This window comes from Vulpes lagopus, chromosome 8 (genome assembly GCF_018345385.1).
Source record: "Vulpes lagopus strain Blue_001 chromosome 8, ASM1834538v1, whole genome shotgun sequence".
In the NCBI taxonomy this organism is placed as follows: Eukaryota; Metazoa; Chordata; class Mammalia; order Carnivora; family Canidae; genus Vulpes; species Vulpes lagopus.
Genome location: NC_054831.1, coordinates 41078507 through 41098138, shown reverse-complemented (window position 1 = coordinate 41098138; position 19632 = coordinate 41078507). Strand labels below are relative to the sequence as shown.

General features: G+C 35.2%; 1 protein-coding gene across 1 annotated transcript in view; it reads left to right on the top strand.

The window, feature by feature from the left end:
* UBL3 (ubiquitin like 3) overlaps positions 1-19632 on the top strand; it is a 68716-nt gene that overhangs the window by 35560 nt on the left and 13524 nt on the right. The gene's annotated exons all lie outside the window — the stretch shown is intronic.

The following is a 19632-nucleotide window of genomic DNA, read 5'->3' as shown; positions in this document are numbered from 1 at the left end:
TTATAGATCTAAATGTATGTCAGACTTCACATATAAGGTGGGAAATAACTGAGAAAGGTTAGGAAAAGGAAATCGAGGACTGCCATTTTATTTGATTGAAGCTAATTATTTCATTCATATAAATATGAGACTCAGCACTGTAAGGTCTTAGAATTTACAGCAAATGTTCATATTTATTTGATGTTGGCAGTAGCCATAAAAGGTAAAGTAACAGTTCAAGTGCTTCCCTAATGCATATGGGTAATGTATGTAATGTGAGTTAAATTGCAGATTTGAACATGTATTGGGGAATGTCTGTGTGGAATTAGAAGAGTAATAGTTTGTCTCCAGCATTGCCCTGGCCAGTGGACATAAATGTGTTAGGAGACCTTAAAGAAGATTAGCAATAAGTTTTTTTTTTTAATATTTATTTATTTATTTGAGAGAGGGAGAGCTTGCGAGCGTGTATGTGCATGTGGGTGGAGGGGCAGAAAGAGAATCTCAAACAGACTTCCCCTGAGTGGAAGCCCAATGTGGGGATCAATCCCATAACCCTGAGATCATGGCCTGAGCCATAACCAAGAGTTAGACACTTAACCAACTGAGCCACCCAGGTGCCACCCCCAGATAACCCTATGTTGATGAAAACACCCTATGAGGATATTACACTCCTTTAATTCTAAATTCTGTCTGTACTCCTCAACCATATTTTACTTACCAGCTAAGCCTATTTTCCTGACTGTGAGCGTTATGTCTCTTTCAGAAGGTAGCAAAGCATCTAGCACATACTTTTCCCCCCCTTTCCCTTTTTTTGACCTGAAGAAATACACAGTTTTAATGGGGAGATAAAAACAGAGACAAGCAACCAACAGAATACAGGTGCTAAAATATGAGGAATAAGATAAATACAGTAAGCTTTTTTTTAGGAGCCTATTTGATAATGTGTCTTTATATCTACCAAGTAATTTGTAAATAATTAATGTATAAATACATTAACTGCCTATTCCATGGCCGTATTTTTATTTATTTATTTTTTAAGTGTACTTATTTTTAAGATTTTTAATTTTTATTATTTATTCATGAGAGACAGAGAGAGAGAGACAGAGGCAGAGACACAGACAGAGGGAGAAACAGGCTCCATGCAGGAAGCCTGACGCAGGACTCGATCCCAGGACCCCAGGATCACACCCTGGACTGAAGGTGGCACTAAACCACTGAGCCACCCGGGCTGCCCTTCCATGGCCTTAAAATTGAAATGTCAGTGGTTAAAGAAAAGAGACACTTAACAAACTATATTCTTCCTGCCCTTAAGGTTTTTCTCGTAAAGTCTTTTTTTTTTTTTTTTTAATATTTATTTGTTTATTTGAAAGAGAGGGCATACACAGTGAGGTGGTTCTGCCTCAGAACCTACCTCCAGGGGCTCCAAAAGTAACTCAGATCTTTAGCCTTTTAGCACATGCCTTAATTTTTATCATCTGTTTATTTCAATTATGCCAGCTCTAGTTTGCCTCTTCCTTTGCAATAGGTCTTTAAAGCTTTGTCTTTTTTTAAAAAAAAGATTTTATTTATTTGTCAGAACAAGTAATGAGGGACAGAGAGAGAGAGAGAGAGAGAGGGAAGCCCACTCCTTGCAGAGCAGGAAGCTGGAGGCGGGGCTTGATCCCAGGACCCAGAGATCTTGACCTGACCAGAAGGCAAATGCTCAACCAAGGGAGCCACACAGGCACCCCTAAGCTTTATCTTCTGTTTTGTTTTCTGTGTTTTTTTTTTTCTGTCTTAAGAATTGAACAGCAGAGAGGAGTCTACTTCTCCCTCTTCCTCTTCCTCAGCTTGTGTGCTCACTTGTGCTCTCTCTCAAATAAAATCTTAAAAAAAAAAACTAAATTATTTTTGATGTCATTGAAAATAAAGCCTAAAAAATATTACAAAACATCTATCACTACTACTACACTTTGAAAAAATGGTCCTCAGTCTTAGTTTTATAGCTAATTGGAAGCTTTTACTTGGTAGAAAGTTTGGAGTTTTAGTTGAACTTGTGCTTGACCTAATTATGTGGCGTGGAGCAATACTGGATTACAGTTGACCCTTGAACAACACAGGCTTGAACTGCATGAGTCCACTTATATGCAGATTTTTGAAAAGTAAATATATTAAGGGATGCCTAGGGGTCTTAAGGTTGAGCCTCTGCCTTCTGCTCAAGTCATGATCAAGGTCCTGGGAAGAAGCCCTGAGTCAGGCCCTCTGCTCAGCAGGGAGTCTGCTTCTCCTTCCCCCTCTACTACCCTTTCCCCTGCTCACATGCTTGTTTGCTCTCTCTTACTCTTAAATAAATAAAATCCTCAAAAAATAAATAATTTGGAAAACTTTTTGGAGACAGTTGTGACTTTTTTTGACAATTTGAAAAAACTCTCAGATGAGCAATCAAAAGAAAAAGAGATATGCCATAAATGCATAGAATATACATATGTGTATATATATATATATATAGTTGCTATGTTTTATCACCTACTGCTATAAAATATACACAAATCAATTACAAAAAGTTAAAATTTATCAAAACTTAATGCACATAAACACAGACCATACCTGGTGCCATTCAAAGTTGAAAGAAAGGTAAACAAACATAAAAATGCAGTATTAAATCTTAACTGCATAGATTTAACTATAGTATATACTGTGCTACTGTAATAATCTTGTAGCCATCTCCTGTTTCACATTATCTTTCCATTTTTAATAGCTAGTGTTAGTAATACATATAACATCTACAATGTTTTGTATCATATAAGACATTAATGATGTAGGTACTGACAGATGATTGATGTTGTAAATAGATGACATAAACTTGCAGTATTGACAAATATAATACAGTACTAGAAGTCTATTTTCTCTTGTGATTTCCTTAACATTTTCTCTACTTTATTGTAAGAATACAATAATACATATAACCTACAAAATATGTGTTAATTAACTGTTTATGTTATTGGTAAGGCTCCTGGTCAACAGCAGACTATTAGTAAAGTTTTGGGGGAGTCAAAAGTTATATGTGGATTTCTTACTGTGTTAGGGTGAGGGGTTTGTTGTCCCTAACCTCCGCATTGTTCCAGAATCAACAGTATTTACTTAAAAGTAGTGTAATTTCAAAAATAATTCCCAGTATAATTCCCAAGGAATTACATACTATTTTTAGTATAAAAATAAATCTGGTTACTCTGAAGTCAAGTCACAAGTCAAGGGAGAAAGAGGCATTGTCCCTAATTTGAGGATTCATACAGTGTGATCTGTCATGTGTCCACTGTTCCACTTGGAGGGAAATTTCCCACTGACCTGTCTGTTCACTTACACCTGGGTTGAGAACAAAATTTTTATTTCGCCCTCCTTTCCCCACACACGGTGGCCCAGGTATCCAGGATTGTTGATTTCAATTGTCCACGAGTTATGAGGTAAACAAATAGTCCACACTACACTCCTGGCCTTTGAATCTGCTATTTCTTTTCCCTCTGTTTTGGGAACTCTGTCTCTTCATTTCTTTCTCTCTAGTTTGAATCATCACCGAGTTTTCTCTTCATCTTGCAGCCCTTCACCCCTGCCCCAGTCTTCTTGTCTTCATTGAAAAACTAGTCCAAAACCATCCCATATGCATAGTAATAAATCTTCCTGATTTGCACCTGTGTTAGTAATTTCTTTGAATCTTTGTTTTTTGGGGTAAGGGGATGGTGCTGCCAAGATTGGTATTACCAGGAGCAGTCAGTGGAGGAGGGAAATTTACAGAAAATGAACAGACAAAAATATCAAGGTATAACCCTGCCTCCAGTAAGTATAACATATAAGACACTAAGACCTGGAATCAAAAGTTGATTCAATATATTTATAATAGAGTGATTTATAGAAGTCATGGCAATATTTCCTCTTATTGTTAACTTCCTAACAGATTTTTTTTTTGTTTTGAATGCCAGAACAAGTCAGATTTGTTTGTTTAGGAAACATGTTTTGGAGATGAATAGGACAGTCCAAAAGCTTAAGCTTACCCAGAGGCTTTGACCATATAATAATCCTGAAGTAAATTCTGTATATATGTATGTGAACAATTCAGTAAGTAACAATGAGGAAAGTGATAAAAGCATTCAACTTCAGAAGATCCTGAAATACCAGATGAATCATTTGAAGTAAAACCGTGATATACTGAAAAAATGTGAATGCTCTGCAGATTAAACTAACTAAAACTTTTTAATAGTTATAGGCAATTTAACATAGTGGCTAAAAGCAGGGTTAGATTGATACCCAGTTCTGATATTTCAAAGCTGTTGGACCTTGGGCAGGTTCTTCAGTCTCTGCGTCAGTTTCTTCCTCCTGTAAATATGAACATAATGAGGATAACTTTCCTATAGGATTGCTATGAAGAGTAAATGAGTTGATATATGTAAGACACTTAAATGAGGAGCTTGCACATAGAAAGTTATATGTGATTGTGATTATTAATAGTATTACTACTTTTCACGGCATATTGGGTATATTTTAGTCATATCAATTAGACTCTTAGGAATTCTCTGAGAAACTGACAAGCCATTTATGGATTTTTTTTTTTCTATAGAAATGTAATCCAGGTTACAAACAGTGGATTTACAAATGAACTTTGGGACATAAAAGTTTATAAATTAAAACTGGTTAGAATCAAATTATTTAGTGTTTGCTAAATTAGAGCCATTAATAGTGGTTGTTTCCTGAAGGCGTGAGGTCCTATATATAAATGCTTATATACCTATAAGCATATGTGATCAAAATCACTAACTCCACTCATGAGTGAATAGCCTGAATAATTGAATGTGAAATGAATGTTTGCAGTGAGAGTTTCAAGAGTGCCAAGATAAAACTATTTTGGCTTCAATAGATAAGAACTCTAACAGTAACTTTGAGTAGAATTCTACCTTTGTTATTTTATAGGCCTGATGCATTTAGTTCCTCCCCAAAACTGCTGTCAGAAAACATAATCAAATGCATAGCCAATTTCATGATCTTAGAAGCACATACTAAAGTATACCGGCTAATTTCTCTTGCTTTTGTAGGTCTTGAATATTTAAGGGTTCACATAGTAGACTGATGATAAGTGCCCAATAAATATTTGCATGGATGAGTTATACACAGCATGGGAGAAGGGGGCAGGGAATACTCAGGAAGACCAGTTAGTAGATAACTAGTGATAATGATCTAAACTAGGATGTTGACAAAGGGATGGGGGTGAGGAGTGGGAAAAGAATAGATGTAGTAAACATTGCAGAAGAAAGGAAAATTAATAAAACCCGGTAACTGAGAAACTATGGAAAAAAATAATTGTGTTTTTAAAAAAGATTTTATGTATTTATTCATGAGAGACAGAGAGAGACAGAGACAGAGAGAGAGAGAGAGAGAGAGAGAGAGAGAGAGAGGCAGGCAGAGACACAGGCAGTGGGAGAAGCAGGCTCCACGCAGGGAGCCTGACGTGAGACTCAATCCCGGGTCTCCAGGATCAGGCCCTGGGCTGAAGGTGGCGCTAAACCACTGAGCCACCCGGGCTGCCCAGAAAAAAATAATGTGATCAAAATAACATTTAAAATCATATATCCTCTAGCAGCCTCCCTTGTTGAGGAATCCGTGTTCTTCATATCTTCTTCTAATGTTTAGAATTATTATTTAGTATTCGCTACATTAACCTCTACCTGGGTACTTACTTTTCACCTAACAAACAGAATTAAGCTAGACCAGAAAAGGTCAACATCCATAAGGGCGTGTAGTGTGTGTGTGTGTGTGTGTGCACGTATGTGCAATGGGGAGTGGTAGGAGTGATGTTAATAAGGAGTGCCTCTTAGCATTGTTGAATTGCTTCTGCAGAAAACTTGGAAAAAGTAATTTTATTATGTTACCTAAGATAGCAGCTTTTATGCCATAGTCATAATTAATAAAGTTTTGAAGATAAAGTAAAGACAGTACCTTAGGGATTGATAATTATTCAAACATTAATGTCATGAATATTCTGAAAATAAAAGAAAATCTAATTTAGGAAATGAAAGTGATAGGAACACTGTCATTAGTTCTTATGATAAGAGGTCCAGAAACTCATTAAATATCTTTCCCTGACTTTTATATCTGTTTTATGGTACTAGTTACTCTGAGTTATTGTTGATATAAGTTAACAGCTTCTGAAATATCTCACATATTATTGCAGGTGGTGTTTAATAGACATAAATATAGACTATTTCACTGGTTAAAATGGTTAAAAAAACCAAAAACATGTTCAACATGTAGTCCAAGTCCAAGGGTTGTCCTACTTAACTGCATCAATTGAAGATTTCTATCTTCTGGTTTCATCATAACCTTACATGAATTTTCTTTATCTCTGAATCTAAGTTTCTAAATTTGTAAAAAGCATAATGTATTTTCAGCCCAGTGTCAGGGGTCTTTTACTTCTTGAATTATTTCTCTGGCAACCATACTTCCTGCTCTTTTCTTGTCCATGTCTTCAGATAATTATCTAATCTCATAACAATCTTTCCCATGTATGAATATTTCTTATTTTGCTGTTAGTCATTTACTTTTTCCCAGGAGTTCAACTGACCTTTTCCTAAACTGTTTATGAACGTTTCACTTTTAGTTGTAATTTGTACTTTATTACTTTGCAGTTCTCTATTTACCCCCCTTTTGAAACCATCTGCTGTCATTTGTCTTGCACTCTATATTGTAATACTAAATGTTTTGATGTTGCTGGCTTTATATTCTCTAACAACTTTTTAGGAACAGTTTTTTAATGAATAGTATGATACATTCACCTCCAATGACTAGCACTTGATGATTGTGTTAATTAACATTCTTAGTATATCCTGCATAGATTTTATGCTGTATTTTACTGATAACTGTATTTAATAATATCTGCCGACGTGGATGCTTTTATCACACTTGCCTGTTTCATTCCCTGCTTGTTATGTAGAGCTCCACTGCTGAATAATTCGTCAGCTTACTCCTAAGTAAACTGATAAATTATTTATGAAAGTTTCAAAATTTAATAAATAATAATTAAAGCACACTTGTATTCAAGTAAGAATCTGTGAGTATTGTGGAGACATTAATTTATAAATGAGAACCTCCATATTAAGAGCACATGAGGTCATGCTTATCTGGGGCACCACTAAGTGACAGTATCACTAGTCACAGGTTGATGCAAATTGTCTGTGCAAGCTGAATAGGACTGCAAAGCACAGGCAGCCTGGAACAATTGTTTTCTTCATGGGCAGACAAAATGTATTCTTCTTACATAGGAGAGCTTGCTATCACTTTTGAATAATGAGTTGACTGACATACTGTAAAGAATAGAATAATTTTTTACATGTCTTTTTCTTTTTTCCCTCTTCAGGGCAACTGTTTTTCATTATCACTGTGGTCTGTTTCAGGGCTTATCTTCCATGATAGTTGTATGTGGAAAATAGCCTGTCATCAGCTAACTATAACAGGAAAAAATACTAAAATATACTTTTTTGGGGTAATTATTGGTAGATCTTCGTCCTAGTTATGTTACGTGTACATTAATGAAATATTTTAGGAATGTTGTCTGTAGTCTGGCATATTCTGACACATTATTCATTCATCTTCCAGCATATTTCCTACTGTTTTTCAGGCACGGTGAATCATATGAGGTTAACTATATGAGTTAACTTAATATGCATTTTCTTCTTCTTTTGATCTAAAATGAGGATTTAAATGTGAAACAAAAAACAGCCAAAGGCACCTCATCTCCACAGCTGTGCTTGTTGATATAAGTTTGCAACTTCTGAAAGAGCTATTAAGAAGTTTTAAGATTTTCCATCCTCAAAGACCATGATTTAATTGGGGAGTTAAGACATATATATAAAATGTATCTTGCTACAATAAATGACATGCTATATGTAGGATGACCTTATAATTTATTAGGTAGATTGACATACTTTTGAGATTAAAAGGGAGTACTGTTCATCATTATAGTGATATCACAGATGTAAATCAGAATTGTCTCAGGCAGTCATGGACATAGAGGACTGCTCCAGCATGGCCCGTGATGGGATAGAAACTCTAAGGGAGGAAGGGGTGGTGGAGGCCCAAGTGGTCACATAGGGCTTCACAGGATACATTAAAACTGAACAAACAGAATCAGGAATCCATTCTTGTGACTCTTGGCTGAAACAGAAATTTGGGTAGGGAAATAGTAGTAGTTGGATTGGACTGAGTTTGGACTATGAACTTTGTGATTTTAAGTTACTTAACCTAGGTGTTCTCACTACAGCATGGTGGTACGTACCTGTCTCCTAGGGTTGTATAACAATTAGCTATATACCTCATGCAAAGTACCAATACTTCTTGTAAGTGATCAGTAAATATTGGCTACCTACAGCACAATGACCAAATTTTAAACTGTTGAAATTGTTTGGCAATGTGCAAGATGGTTGAGTGGTTAGAGAGGCAGCAGAGAGAATTTGAAAGAATTTAGTAACCCAGTAAACGAAAAAAAAGAGCGGAGTGAATGGTGATGCTGAGCCTTCAAGCCTGAGTAACTGGGAGACCAGGAGAATTTAGCAGAAATAACTAAGTCAGGAAGCGGATACCTCTTAATTAGGAAGAAATAAGTTTTAAACAGATCTATTTTGAAGGGACAGCAGACTATCCAAAGAGTCAGCTGGCAGTTGGAGAAATGAAATTGGTACCCTATGAAGAATTAGTTGGGGAATGTTCCATATAGGTGGCAATTGAAGCCTCGGGGGTGTTGAAGAAAGAAAAGATTGATGAGGGAATCTTAGAAGGCCCGTATTTGGAGTACAAGGGGAAAAAGAACAAAGGAGAGGGTCAGAGAAGCAGGAATAGTATTCCCCAAAACAAGTGTTACCAAATATAGATCTGTGGGGTGGTTAACAGGTAATATGGGAAGAAAAATTGTTTCTATGATTAAATACTGCAATTCTGTTAAAGTTAGATGAATTTGTTCACTGCAAGAATTCTCTGGGCTTTTAATATATTAACATACATGGCAAATTGCCAAGACAGGAATATATGAAGCAGTGTTTTGCAGATTCACCTGGTTGCTGAACTGTTTTCACTTCCAGAAAATTCCATGGAGGCATGTGTTTCAGACAACACATCTGGGGAATTACAGAAACCTGACAAGGAAAGATTTTCAAGAAGGAAGGAAAACTGTGTCAAATTGTTACAGAGACTAAGGAAGATGGAAAATGAGAAGAAGTTATTTGAGGTTTTTTTATTAGATGGCCGTAAGTGACCTGCAAGAATATGGTTCAGTAGCGTGGCTTCAATAGGCATATTTGTAGGGGTTTAAAGATTAGAGTTCGGGATGAGGAAATGAAGGCAGTGGGTTTGCATCATTCCACCTCTATTACTTCAAATAAAAAGTGACTGATTGGTCATTACTAAATATTTATGTATCCCACGTATATTTTTTAATTATACATAATAAAATCGTTATATTTCTAAATAGCATGCCCTTTTTGCTTAGTGCTAATCATATGATATTAGAGCTGGAAGGGACTTTTAACAGTCATCCAGGACAGTCCCTCAGAGAACCATTAGTTTCACTTTCATAGGGCAAAGGCACACATTAAAATTATTTTGTTTCCTAGCCACAGCCATGGCATCAAGTCTAAGCCTTTTCCTCATTTAAAAAAAAAAAAAGTTTATGGAAAAACAAGCCTTTTCAATTGTGTGTTTTTAAGATATCCATCTTAATGGACATTAGTTTTAGTCTAATGTTAAAGACCATCTCTGAGAATATCCTGTCCTTTCATACAGCAGTGATGCAAATATTTAATTCATAGTTATACTGAAAAAAAGAAAGTCACTTTGATGTCCTCTAACAATAGGTATAAATAAGTTATTTTAATTACAATAATTTCAGCATTTTTATGATAAAATATCATGCCATAAGACTGATGGCTGATTTTTCATTATATGCAAATGAGGTTCCACATCAACATATTATGCCTTACAAATTTGAAATTCAGTAAACAGATTTTTTTTAGTGACCTGCCTACATTAACCCTACTGCCTCCTGAGGCAGTTGAATGTTATAGCAAATTCTGAGTACTGATTATATTTTGTTCATCTTTGTATCTTCTACAGCATCTTAGCCTGGTACCCTGTTTACCAGACATTTGTGTGTTCAGTCGTTTGAAGTGTCATCTAAAAGTAGAATAATAGGTTCCTCTTCCCCTTAGAGATTCACAGATTCATTCTGGCATATGAAAGATTCTGAGAAGTTTTGCAGTGAAGAAATTTGTAAATTTTTTTGTAAATTTTTTTGGCTTTCGGATTGTAGTAAAATACACATATTTACCATCTTACCCATTTTTATACTTGTATAAAATGAAGCACTTTATTATAACAGAATTACCTAGATGAGATTACTCTCCAACTGTTTTATTACCTTTCAATTATTTAAAACATTAGAGGATCAAGATGAATTATTAATGGGAAGTTATTTTTTTAACTAACCATTGTCTTTGTGATCTTAACCCTTTTTAAGTCGACAGTTCGCTATACATTCATAATGCACAGCCATCACCATCATCCCATTTCCAGAACTCTTTTCGTCTTGCACAACTGAAAATCTGTAATCATTAAACATTAACTCTCCATTTCCCCTCCCCCTAGCTCTTAGCAACACTGTTTGAATTTTTTAACCTGGAATTTCCAAATTTATGATATGTAAGAACTCTTTTTTTCTCTTAACATTGATTTATATTCCCTAGAAGTTCTATCACTCAGAGAAATAGGATTCGTTTTCAGGTAGTGTGTAGCAGATTAGGAGTATTTTGTCTTAAAAGTTGCATGAATCCTAAGAGAAAAGCAAGCCTTCTGGAGTGGCTATTTGAATAAGACATAAGGCCAATATTTAGAAGGATGTAAAGGGAGGTTGGGAGGGTGTTTGGGGAGACACTGAAGTGCTCTAGAACAAACCCTGATCTCAGAAAGGAAACCTGGGCTCTGCTATTTTGCTTCCGCTGCTAACTAGCTAGCTGCCTGCCTGGGGCCTCTTTTTTCCCTTGTCTGTTCCCTGTCTGTGAACTGGATGAATTTTGAAACTCCTTCCAATCTTAAAAGTTGAATGATTGAGGAAAATTGTAAAAGGCATGGGATTTAAAGTAGTACTGAGAATTTAATAATCACATAGGAGAAGTTGGAGGGAAAGAATCTGAGAATTGATAGCCCCAGCAAAAAGGCAAGCACTCACCTCAAGGAGAATCTGATGCAAGGCTCAAATAATGGCCAGCCAACACAAATATAAGTATAGACCTCTAAAAGCTCTATCCTGTGTCCTACCTGGCTTTTTCGGAGTAGCTAGGTGATTAGAGACAAGAGGAAGTACTATATAATAGAATAGTATATATACTAGTACTACTCAAATGAAATACACTATATGTAAGGAAAACTTCTGGTGCATAGTTGATATTCAATAAATATTAATTTCCTTCCCCATGATTTCAGGCTTTTAGCCAAAAAAACCATGTACCATCATATTTTTATTAATGGAAGATGAGCAAAGAAAATTGTCATCCTTCTGAAATACATGGACATAATATTATGAATATAGGAAAAGCTACTCTCGGGCAGCCCGGGTGGCACAGCGGTTTAGCGCCACCTTCAGCCCAGGGCCTGATTCTGGAGACCCGGGATCGAGTCCCATCAGGCTTCCTACATGGAGCCTCCTTCTCAGGCTGCCTGTGTCTGTCTGTCTCTCTCTCTCTCTCTGTCTCTCATGAATAAATAAATAAAACCTTAAAAAAATAGGAAAAGCTACTCTTTCCCTTCCCCAATGCCCTCTTTATTGCTTTGCCTTTGCCAGTTCCCTTTCTCCTATCTATAATTTAGTATTTTCAGTGCTTGGTTGACAGAGACAGTTGTACTGAACTGTTGTTCTTAATTAAGTGAATCATAAGACCTGAAAGTCTTTCTCAAAACAAAGGTTTCCCTAGATACAGATCCAGTGTCCCAGAGAGACTACTTAGGTTTCATTCAGATATGCTATTTAGTTGATTGTATATGTAGGAAATTAGACTGCTACACTCACATATGAAATCTGGTTAAAGCAGCTGGTTTGTATCCTACAGTCAGGTTTTAATGTGATCCAGAACCATAATTCATTTTCAGAACCAACATGTTTTCTAAGTTTACAGGATTTGGAACTTGAAAAATTAATAATTTTAAGAATAATTTGCAAAGTTTATCAAGAATATATATTCAGTCTTCTCATGGAATTTTAATTTTACCAAAGTCTCCCAAACTTATTTTAAAGTAAGTGTATGTTATAAAGTATTTAAAGAGAGATCACTGTATAGTTAATATAATGTGATCTAATAAACTAATTGTGGTTATGATGATGACAATGGAAGATAATTTGTGATAACAGCTATTTAGGCACTGACTGTGTGCCAGGCACTAAATGCCTTATAAATTTTGAGCTACATTATTTGATTCTGAATTGTACTTATAAGAAACCCACTGGTTTCTTTGTTTCTTCACTGATGAGAGAAAAAAAAATCAATCTACATTTTCTAGAAAGCAAATAGGCTAATTTAATATTATTGTTAATTCACTTGTATAACTCAATAGTTTCTTGTTTGTGTTGAGTGATCAAAAAATAATTTAATGAATAAATAGTTGGCGGTTCATATAATTTAAAAAACATTAAATGTTGCTTTGGAATGTTCTCCAACTACATTTTAAAATGAGTTCAATGTTCTGGAAATTCACTTCCCAACTAAAATGAGATGTCATAAAAGTTTTACTTGGAAACTTAAACTGGAGAATTCTCTAGTCTCCCCTTTGCCTGTTGTTCAGGGTAGGTAAGTGTTTTTAACAAATAAAGAATTCCACCAAGTTTTTACCTATAAAGAGTTCATATTTCGTATATTAGAATAAATATTCTGAGTGCTAAAAAGAATATAGAAAAAGATCCCGTAGTTTCAATCCATTTAGCAAATATCAATGTCCCTTAGTTAATGACTCCATAATACAAGTAAATTCATAGACAAGAATTCAGGTATATTTTCTTAGAAGTTAAAAATCTGTTTCCAAGGATGCCTTATATTAACTTCTTCACAAATAGGACTGCTGCTTCATTCCATTGGGGAATAGGAATGCCTTCTTGGCTTCTCAAATTCTATTTTGAAATTCTTTTTCTACTATTTCTTCAAAAATTTAGTCTTATTATTTCATCCAGGAGGATGAGGCTCAATAGGATTTATTTATGCCATCCCATCTCAAATATGTGTAAGCCAGAGTGTGTGTGGATTGGAGTGGGGGGGAGTGTGGGACACCAACCCATCCATGCACAAGAAACAACCTGTGTAAAGGCTTTAAGGCAAGTAAGAACTTGACAGTTTTGAGGAACTGAGAAAAGATACCTGTGGTTGGACGATAGTGAGGGCAAGAGTGGTTGAGATGATGATGGAGTAATACAGAGACCATGGTAAGGAATTTGCTGGGACCACCTGGTTCACTTGACCCAAGTGGTAAACATCAAACATTGTTATTAGCACACCCAGGTTCATATCTCAGCTTATCTACTTATTAAAGTCTCTGAATTCATTCATACAACTCTAAAATGGGAGTGATAATACCTGCTTCCGAAATGAGCTAGGACAGTAGTAACTAAGGGCAATTTTGGAGATACAGGTAAAGGCACACAATAAATGGCAAGTGTTGGCATTTCTCCTTTATTCACTGTGCCATATAGACCCTACTCTGGAATATCATACTCACGGATTCTCCTTTCTGTTGTTTTAAAAATTCATTCAAAAAAAAATAAAAATTCATTCAGCTAATATTTATGAGCATGTAAAATTTTGTATCCTAGCTACCCCTCCCCCATAATTATGGTTTTATGTCTCTCTCATAGCTTCAAGGTTACAAAATCCTCAATGGATTTCATATTAAATCTTTTGTAATCCAGGCACCAAGCATAGTGTCTTTTTTCAGAAAATGTTTGAATAAATGAACAACTAAAAGAAAGTTTATGAAATGTATGACTACCATATTTTAGCACTGCAGATGTTTGAATAATTTGTTTTAAATCAGTCCTATCTAAAAAAATGAGCACATTTCTCCTTCATTCCATTTTTCTGTAATGTTTAGTAGAAATGCAAAATATGCCATTTACAAATCCATAACTCTAGGGAAAAAAAAGCAGCTTATCTATTTTAAAATTCATGCATTGTTTTAAAATAAGTCACTGATAGGCTTATGTCCTTTTCTCTAGATCAAGTAGCTATATTAATACAATATTTTTTAAAAAGCATTATTCATTTTCAAATGCAAATAAGAATAAATGGAGACAGACATACAATACCGTATACATTTTTACCAAGTTGAGTGCTTGCTTTTTTTTAAAAAATCTTATTTGGAGATTTTAATAGATTCACATGCTCTTATTGTAAGAAATAGTACAGAGAAATCCCATATACCCTTCACCTAGGTTTCCCTAATGGAAACATCTTACAGAACTGTAGTATAGTATCACAGCAGGAAATAAGACTCTGGTAAAATCTGCAGACTTTATTCAGATTTCTGCAGTCTTACGTGCACTTGTTCGTGTGTGTATGCATTTAATTCTATGCAGTTTTATCACATCTGCAGATTCATGTGACCACTCACCACAGTAAGATACAGAACAGTTCATCACAAGCATCCCTTCTGCTTCCCTTTTTTTTTTTTTTTTTAAAGATTTTATTTATTTATTCATGAGAGACACAGTGAGAGGCAGAGACACAGGCAGAGGGAGAGGCAGGCTCCATACAGGGAGCCTGACGTGGGACTGGATCCTGGGGTCTCCTGGGCTGAAGGCGGCGCTAAACCGCTGAGCCACCCAGGCTGCCCTTGTGCTTCCCTTTTATAGATAAGCCACCCTTCCCCCTTCACCTCTGCCTAAAACCTGGCTACCACTAATCCATTCTCCATTCCATAGTGTTGTCATTTCAAGTATACTGAATATTTGGAATTGTACAGCATGTAATCTTTTGGGGTTGGCTTTATTTATTTAGCAAAATCTCTTTGAGATAAATTGAAAGCTTTTAAAAAGTGATTTGCAAAGAAAGTCTAACATCTTTGCACTGGCCACTTGCTTGCCCTTTAGCAAAAAAGGCAGGAATGAGCACTACAAGGGGCAAAGGTTTTTCACTTGAATGTGAAGTAGAGTACCCCAGTACTCTTTTTATTCTTATGAGACTCACAGGAGAAGTCAGGAATTCCTTTTCTGATTAACCTGTTGATCTCTTGGTAGAAAACAGTCATATTTTTTTTTAAAGGACATGGTCCATTTCCATACTTGTCTGTTTTATTTTCATAGACTATTCCAATTAATTCTGTCTTCTATTCTCGTGTTTACTTCTAAGTTTTTTATCGTAACCAATTGAAAACAAATTGTGTGTGAATTAAGTTCTAGATGAGATTTCTCTAAATTGTTATACTCTGACAAATAGAAATGTCAATTTGACTAAAAACTTTTTTTAACTTGAAATGACGTGCATGGAAGAGTTCTTGTCATTTCCATTGGCCTTACAGGAAATGATTATGGTAGCTACCTCAGTTAAAGTCTTACTTGGATTTGTTTTGCCTCAAAAGTGACTATGAAATGTCTCATAATCTGAACACCATACCTTATGAATTTTATTACATAATAGGAGCTCTATCTCATTTTAGTCATTTGGAGTCCTGATTAACAGTTTTATTTTTAGACAAGTATGTGCATGTAGTATATCACATTTTAAGCTATAAAGAGTTGTTTTTAATCCATTGTCAATATGTCAAGAATCCCAGTACCCCACAAGCAAAAGTTCTTTTAAGATACTTTATAGATTGACTTAGCATGGCTTCAAAGAAGTAAAAAGATCTTTCATTTATAAATATTTAAATAAATGGAACATAATCTTTTAAAGGGAAACTAGCTCACATTTATAGGAATCACCATATATATTTACTGAGAGGCACTATAATTAACATTATTTATCTGAATGAGCTTGAGAAATTTCTTAATATGATATAGGAGTAATTAACAGCTGGCCAGCCTATGTATGCAGATGTTTATCTGGGTGATTGCTTTCAAGATTTTTTCTAAGGAAAGCAAGGAAATTTAGTGTTTTCCTCCTTTGGTGTTACAACCCTAAGATACACTTGCCTATATACTAAGGCAGATGTATACATCTAGTCTAGGAACAAGGTTGTCACATAGAGATAAGCATAGGAACAAGTCCAGACTCATCCAGTAATCTTCCATATCGGTAACCTAATCTTTATTCATGAGAGACACAGAGAGAGGCAAAGACACACACAGGCAGAGGGAGAAGCAGACGCCCTGCAAGGAGCCCGATGGCAGGGCTTGATCCTGCACCCCAGGATCATGCCCTGAGCCGAAGGCAGATGCTCAGCCACTGAACTACTCAGGCATCCCAGTAACCTAATCTTTAGCTTCATTTGAAAATTAGGTTGAATCAGAATTAATTTTACTTTTGAAAATACCTTACTAAATGTTAGCATTTATATAAACTGTGGCATTTTACTGACAATCCAGAGCCTGACAAATTAAGCACTGAGACGTTTACATGTTGGAACTATCTACATGTTCATATGACTACCAAAAAATGATTATTATCCATTCCCATTCTTTTTTTTTTTTTAAGATTTATTTATTATTTGCGGGGGGGGGGGCAAGGGCAGAAGGAGAGAGAATCACAAGTAGACTCCCCACCCACCCCCTCCGAATATGGAGCCTGATGTGGGGCTCAATCTCACCACCCTGAGATGACCTGACTGAAATTGAGAGATGCTTAACTATCCAGGTGCGCCCCCCATTTCCATTTTCCCATTTGATAAAATGCCCAGAATGTGAAAGCCTGGATTTGAATCTTAGTGCTGACCTTTCCAGTCATATTTCCACTTGCATACTGAAACTAAAGAAACTGCAATATTAGTCAGTCAACAAATGTTGAACACCTACCAAATGCCAGCCATTGTACCAGGCACTGGAATCAGGCAATGTATTACTTTACTCAGCAACTTAATTTTGTGGGTTCACTGCTGTTATTTTTAACTGGGGACATAAATTTCCTTACTGGGGAAGCAGACTTTAACTGTTATTACCAGTTTTAGATAATTGTAACTAAGATTTGATGAATTCTTAGATTTATGTATTTATAGACTTAGAGTTTTCATATTCTCTCTTCCCACCCAGAGGGGTGATTAGGTTCTAGGTAGATTTTGAAATCTTACTTTGCATTTTGTTCTGATTTTGTAGCCCAAAACTGCTTTGAAACTCAACCATTAGTTACAAACTGAAGTGTTTTCTGGGACTAGCAGGTATTGTAAGTGTATAAAGCAGGCCACTGTGAGTAAGTGGGGTTCAGTAGGGTCTGTGTCAAACTGAAAAGGGTATGACCCCTGTAAACACTCAAAAAAATTTTTTTAACCTGTGTCAAACACAACTTTTTGAAGCCAAAAAGTTCTTAACATTCTGAAAATTTGGATGCACATAAATTCTTTAGACCATTGATACTGAAATACAAAAGTGAAATAGTTTACTGGTGATAGTGATGTGTATTAATTTTAAAATAAGAAATGCTGGGAACTAGAGCTTCATGAACCCATTTAGTGTTACATATTTATGGGGTGGGGTGTGTGTATTATTTAGTTTAATATATTGTGGACACCTTTCCATGTCAAATCATATAGATCTATACCTTACATTGTTTAATAACTATAGATATCCATATTTTTGTCATATTTTTCCGTTTCCATATTGATGGATATTAAGGAAAGTCTGAAGTATGCTTTGGTACTGTCTTTGTAGATTCCAAGGATTGAGTCTTTTTTTCCCCCTTTTCTTTGTTATTTTTAAATATTATAATTTGAATAAAAACCCAATAGAAATTAATTTATTAATTTTAAACTTAAAAGATGATTCTGAAAAAAGATTCATATCATTTACACAACTCTTAGGAAGCTTGGATTTAATTATATTTCTTTCTGGTTAATCAAACACATGTGGCTGGACCATTATGAGAGGCATAATTTCTTAGGCATTAATGACTGAAGGACCCTTATACAATAGTATGTAGCCATTAAAAGATTGCATGTAAGTTCAGAGTATGTAGTATATATTTATCAGTATTCACATATAAAGAGATATATATAAATAGTGTTGTATCTCTGAGAACTAAAATCCATATTGTATAGATATTGGGTTCCTTGCTTTAAAAATCACCATTACTTATTTGTTTTAGGAAATAAATAAATGGTGCTTTCTTAAAATTTAATCATTCTTACTATTACTTCAATTTTTTTCAGATAGGACGTAAAAAATTTCTGGATTTTATTACTTATTTACAGTAGTATGATTTCATCAGATCTCTTCCTGTATTAATACGCTCTTTGGTTTAATTTCAAATTTTATTCCAGTCAGAAAGGGCAGCAAGAAATTCTTACTGGACATATAGAAAGAGCCTTTCACCTGGAATATAGATTTCTTTTATCTTCTAAACTTTTAAAAAAATATATTTTTTTTATTTATTTGAGAGAGCGAGAAAGCACAAGCAGGGGGAAGGGGTAGAGGGAGAAGCAGACTCTCTACTGAGCAAGGCCCAATGTGGGACTGGAGCTAAAGGCTGACACTTAACCAACTAAGCCACCCAGGCACCCTAAAAAGCTTTTTTTTTTTTAATGGAGATATAATACACATAAAATTAGAATGTAATGTCTAGTCTGGTTTCTGGTTCTATTTCATCTAATATGGGATCCAGTCACATTCCAATGAATGAAGAATTGTTGGTGCATAGCATTTTTCTAGAGGAGATATTTTATAACTATGAGTACATTCTCAAAGTGCTGAGGCAATGGAAGTGGCATTGGCCATGTTGGTGGTCGATACTAAATCAGTGACCTGGTATCTAAATGGTGGTGTGTTATGCCATCAATTTATTCCTTGTAGACTTGGCCATCTGACGATTTTCTGGTATTTATTTAGAAGATAAAAGTATTGGTAACTGAAGAAGAGAGCTTGGCTAACCTGGGACCAGGCACAATTCAAACTGATACACTGACATTCTCTGTTCTTTATATATAAAGAACCTGGGCTAGTCCCAGGACTCAGCTCTAGACTAGAGCCAACTTTTGGGAAGGTGTTATTTGCTCTCTTAATAGAGGCCCAGAAGTATAGAAAACCCCACTTGTATTTGTGTAACTTATAGGGAAATGAGTGATACGGTTTTTAGAAATAGCATCAAGTTAATTATGGATAGAGAAAAAAATAAAACGTGAACATTTAGAATGTTTTACAAAAGGTATAGGCAAATATATTTACTCAGAAATGTAAATTTATTGGATCTCAAAATTTTTAATTCCATTATTTACCTTAGATTATTCACTGAGGATGAATGTGTGTCTTTTGTCACACATAAGCTCCTCCTCTGCCTTCTCAAAATAAATGTGCATTTGGGATTAACAAAACGACTATTATTGATTCCTCCTTTAACCATTGTAAAATTCTTTATGGTTTCTAGTTAATTTGTTTAGGTTTGAATAATTTTTATAGGATAAAAAGTTATATATAATTTATTGTTTCCCTTTGTTTTTCTAAGTAGATTATCAACTCATTTTTTT